Consider the following 6000-nt stretch of genomic DNA (forward strand, 5'->3'; position numbering starts at 1 on the left):
ATAATGTAATATAATATAATAATTAATAATATTAATTAGTAATTATAGTATAACATATTATATTTTTGTATAAATAAAATAATATATTATATTAAATATTATAGTATAGCATGCTAATATAATATAATATAATATAATATAATATACCAATTAATAATATTAATTAATAATTATATTACAACATATTATATTTTAATATAAAGTAAAATAATGTTTATATTATAATAATATACTAAACTAATTGGATAAGTTAATTTAGAAGTAATTAATAAATAAAATTATATTTTAATAAGGTATCACATCATTAATTATCCCACATGAATTGTTAAATCAAAGGCTCAAATTGTCTCATTATCCCACTTTATCCCACTTTGCTCTACTCAAAATATCCTAAAGGGATAAAATTATTTCATTGGAATAATTTTCCCACTTGGCCCCAATTTGTCCTAACCAATAACCCACTTATAGAATAACACACTTAAATATTCTCTTGTATATTGCATCAAAATATTTTAAATTTTAAATTCTATACTTAAATACTTTAAAGTTATTAAAAATTGCATTTTGATATTCTAAAGTTTTTGGTGCAATACAAACGTGAGAATTTTGCCTTGAAAAATCTTACGTGACACTCACATGTGGGGCTCAGCATGGTTCGGTCCAAACCGAAAAACCGACCGAACCGACCCGAACCGACAAAAAAAATTGGTTTTATGAGTAGGGCGGTTCGGATCGGTTTGAAAACTTTTCAACCCGACCCAACCCGAACCGACCGAATATAGTGCAATACTACCCATTCTGATCTCAAACCCTACTCGACCCGTCTCCAAAGAGTCAAAGACTCAAACCCTAAACTCATTTTCTGAATCGTTATGGGTCAAAAACAATATCATTATATTAATGTTTAATGCTTCATAATCTTCTACTTTGTTGATATCTTTTTTTTCTTTAACATAGTTTGTTGTTTGATAAGAAGTTTAATGAAGTTAGAACCGAACCGCACTGAACCGACTTGCAACAGTTCGGTTCGGTTTTGAATTATAGGCGGTTCTATTCGGTTGTTCAAATTTTGGTAAAAACCGAACCGAACCGATCGTTGCACACCCCTACTCACATGGACATTTTAATCCTAACATTTTATTAAATCATTGTTAAACCTATCAAATTTCTATCTTAGAATAGGATTTTTGACAAGTTTAACAATAGAGTTAAAAATTTAAGATTTAAAATATTCTAAAAAGTAACATGCTAGTATGGCATGGGATTTTTTGGACCGAAATTCTCATATTTGCATTGCATTGAAAACTTTAGAGTATTAAATTGTAAGTTTTAGATATATTAGAGTATTCTAAGAGGCTGTTTGGTTCGCTTTAAAAGCCCGTGGAAACGCTTTTCTTCACCTGACACCACCTCCACGTGGGATTTTTTGTTTCCACCATTTTATTTTCGCCGCTTTGTTTCGCTAGGGTTGAAGAGGGAAACCGAAGAAGAAAACACCACCAACTCGGGTTTTTTCTCTCCCCCATTTCCCTCCCCAACCAAGTGAAATCGACGAAAATCCTGGTCATGTTGGATTTTTTCTTCCTCGTTGATTTCTTTGGTGAGCTAGAGTTACCTCCTTGCTCTTCTCCCGCTAGAAACTCCCGCGGCATTCTTTGCACATATAGTTCATCAACATGCATAAATTATCAGATTTGATGTGATTTGCTATGTTATATACATATTTATGGCTATTTAGGTTGTTTATATGTTTTTATTGGTTTCAGAAGATTTTTTGGCTAATTCAGGTATGTACTACATAAATTTATGAATAATCAGGTTATTATAGATCTTGTTTATTTTTTTCTTGGAAAACATGTTTCGTGTGATTTTTTCAATCTCAAACAGGTATATTTCAAGTCAAATCAAGTACGTAGTTCATAGCAATTGATTCACTCCATTTCAGGTTTCGTATGATTTCATTAATACAATCAAAAATTTATAATTCATTCGGGATATTATTATTTGTTTATGTTACATTCGAACTTTTATATGATTAAGATTAACTCATATAACGAGCACAAATAAATTTGTATATAGTAGTGGTAATCTTACCATGGTGACCATAAACATTTTCCCCTACAAACTTCAAAACCAACCAAACACAAGAAAAATAGGAAATGTCAAATCAACAAAATTGTTTCCTTTTTTTCATGCAAACCAAACATAAGAAAAATAAATACATTGGTTTCCCACCATTTTTTATGTGCGAACCAAACCAAAACAATCTATTTCTTGAAAAAGTTTGGAAAACTCAAAACTTGTGTTTCTTTACATGAAATTGCATTTCCCTATATCTAGAAAACGAACCAAACATTCCCTAAGTGTAAAATTTTCAACTTTAGAGATCTTGCTGCAATTTCGGGCAAACAATAGAATATTTAAATGTAATTTACCCCCTGAATAATATGATTCCTTCGTGCTTTATAATAATTTGAGTTTGCAAGCTGGGGCATTTTATTATGCTCTTCAAAGAGGAATAAATATCAAAGTTGGTGACCCACTTTTCTCAGTCAATAGTCTATTTATCATTTATTTCACGTTCCAATCTAAGAAGTTAACTTGGAACCAAAATGTTAGACAATTAAAAGGAAGCACTACTCGAAATAGTCATCAAATTTCTCCATGATAATATGCTTATGTTGTCTACTCATGATTTTCTAAACCATAGACAAAAGAATTCTTGGTCAATTTTTATTCTTTCTACTTAATGATAAAGATGATTCATTAAACTTCTAATAAAGAAACAAATAACTTTGCTCCTCATCGTTTACCTCCAAAACAAACGTGGAACCAATTAGCATCCTGATATAGCTTTCCTCCGAGGAAAACACTACAGGCACACCCCCAACCACACATTGGGGCACACCCCTTCTCTCAGCTACAGTGCACGGGGCCCACTTTAGATTTTATAAAAAAAATCTAAAATGGGCCTCATGCATTGTAACTGAGAGAGGAGGTGTGATCCAAGGTGTGGTTGGGGGTGTGCCTGTAGTGTCACTCTTCCTCCGAAGAACTTGTGTCAGTTTAATATAAACATTTTCTAAAAAAAATAAATGATTAAGATTAACAATGATGACCTCACTCAATTCATAGCAACCATAGATTAGGCAACTAACTAGGTCAAATGAATTAAATTAACAAGAAATATAACACTATTATTGCAGTCCAAACTGTCTAAATTGAACTCTTCTATCTCTTGTTGTGTAGCGCAAAGTTTCTCTACTCATTGCTTGGAAAATCCACTTCTTCTCCATTTAGAAAATTAATTTTGAGCTAGCTTGACTTCAAAGAGTTGACATATTAGAGGAAGCTACAACCAATAATAGCTCACTATTTCTCTTGGACATAATCCACTGTTCGTTTCCAAGGATTCCTCAAAAATAACCTCAAATTCTTATCAGATTGGTTTATATAATTAATTAAATACAGCTAACAAACTTGTTAATTAAGTCAGTGCAATAAACTTTGCACCATGCCATAAGCAATTTTGTATTATACCACTAGACTATAGATACAGATTAACATGGAGAAGCAACAGTATATTAATAAAGACCTGTTGCAAGTTTAAGAACTTTTTTAATACTAAAAGACACATGCTTAATCCAATAGGATATATGGCCATATTGCAGGACAACAATCTAAAGGCGAGAAAGAATGATCTTAAATTTAGTTTCTCTAACTATTACACCAAAACTTCAAAGTTATGGTGAGGATCAATGATTATAGTTTTATATTAATTCTAACATGCCGCCGCATGTCGAGCGCCCTTTTTATGGGTCGAAACCTGGACTCACGTAACGGTGTTAATTTTTAGAAAATCCGTATTTAATTCATGGCCGGTGGGATTTGAACCTGGGTTGCTCTGATACCATCTTAAATTTAGTTTCTCTAACCATTACACCAAAACTCTAAAGTTATGGTGAAGATCAATGATTATAGTTTTATATTAATTCTAACAAACACCAATTATAAATAAGTGGAAGATTCCATATTATCTTGAAAAAAACCAGATTTGGATCCTCTTCGCTGCTATAAAGTAGGGAAGACACCGCTACTTTCATTATAATTGTCTATTATGAAACATATAGTAATTATTCACTTTAAATTTTATACTATATAATATCTCTCATATGTTCCTGTTTCCATTTAAGACTATCTCGATCATCATAATAATTGACGGTAATCAACATTTCAGTAACGGAGGGGGTCCAAATTTAAATAAAGCCACCAAATTGATGAGAAAATTCGTGATGATCCAATGTGTTATTTGTAAATATGTTATTATAACATACTTGAGATGAGTTTACACCTATTTTCACATGGCAAATTTAACATAGTTATGAATTGAGGCAACTTGTTGACCCAGTATTTTATTGACTATATCCAAAGAAAAAGCACATGGATATACTAACAGCAGGCCAAGCTTTCCAAACCAGCCATCCAAAGGACTCCGTGATTACAATTGATTATATTGCTAAAAAGCTGGTCAAGCAACAAATAACTCTCTCTCTCTCTCTCTCTCTCTCTCACAATATTCTCTTGTAATCCTAATGAGGTGTTTCTAGAAGAAGCTGTGAACCCTGAAGTTGATACAGTTTTGATAAATAAATAAAAAAAGGTTTCTCAAAATAAATAAATGTTGTTGACATAATTAAGATTTAGAAGATCATATGTTAGGTGATGGTCACAAATCTAAACTAATCACATACATTCTAGGCCGAAAGTATTTTATTGGAGACTAAGCATATGCTTTCACTTTGTCAACTATTAATCAACTTTGTGTTCAGATGTATTTGACATCTTTTTTTTGGTTCAGTGGTCTAAGACTATCTCCTTTGCTATTGAGTGAATTATTTTTCCATAGCCTTGTAAGTTGATAATTCTCACATTGCGGTTATAGATTAACTTATCAAAACTGATGATTAATTGTTTTCAGGGTAATTTTTTTTTGATGATTTAAGGGGTAAATTTGCAGATAATGAAATTTAGAGGGAATTTTTGCAAATACCCATGATTAAAGGAGTATATATACATGCAAGTAAACATATGCTAAAATTGTCCCTAGATTTATGAATTTTTGCCTGCAAAAGACCACCATAGATTCTAAGTTCAGGATGAATGAGCTTCACCTGATAATCCTTTGGGCATGTGAAATGGTTGGTGTCTTCAGATGCATAGTGGGGTTTGGACCTAATTCATTATGGCATTGAGGACCTTGTATAACCTTTGAGCACGCTGTGATTCTGTGTCCTAGGTGAAGTCATGTAACCCAAAAAAAAAAAAAAAAAAAGAACATTAAGAATCTCCCTGTGTGAAGTCCTTGGAGGCAAAGATCAGTCAAAAAGTGTTGAACACTTATCATCTGAAGGGAATATGTTTACACTTGATTACAAGTAATTTATAATATCCTAGGTTCATGCATTGGGCACTTGATCTCAGTTTTTATGATATTTTAACTATAAAGGGTATTCTAACTACTAAAAAGAGAAGCATGGATCATGATCTAAGGTTTAAAATATTTCTAGAGGTGCCACTTGGTAGAGCATTATAGCTGAAAAAACGATTGAGGAGGAAATCTTGTAGAGGATGTGTAGTGCTCTTGTATCTTAGGATCAAGGAAAAAAGATTTGGTTATCAGAACGCTAATGGCAAAAGTTGTTTGCTACATAAGCCAAACTCTAGTGTATAAAGGGCCACCATGCGCCCTCCGAGTGAGTTTCGTGCTGCAAGAATTACTTGTGACGAAGACCTTTAACACGATATCAGAGTAACACAGATTGCCTGCTACGTAATTAAAGCGGATTTTAAAAAGACGATAGCCCCGTCTGAGTGCAGATTTCAGCCTACGAAAAAGGTAGTTGCTCAGCCTGCACAGGAATGTTAGAGCAGAAATATGTATCCCTCAATCCTCACCATAACTACTAAAAAGAGAAGCATGGCAGTTTATGACAGCAAAGT

This window comes from Asparagus officinalis, chromosome 7, assembly GCF_001876935.1.
Source record: "Asparagus officinalis chromosome 7, Aspof.V1, whole genome shotgun sequence".
Classification (NCBI taxonomy): domain Eukaryota; kingdom Viridiplantae; phylum Streptophyta; class Magnoliopsida; order Asparagales; family Asparagaceae; genus Asparagus; species Asparagus officinalis.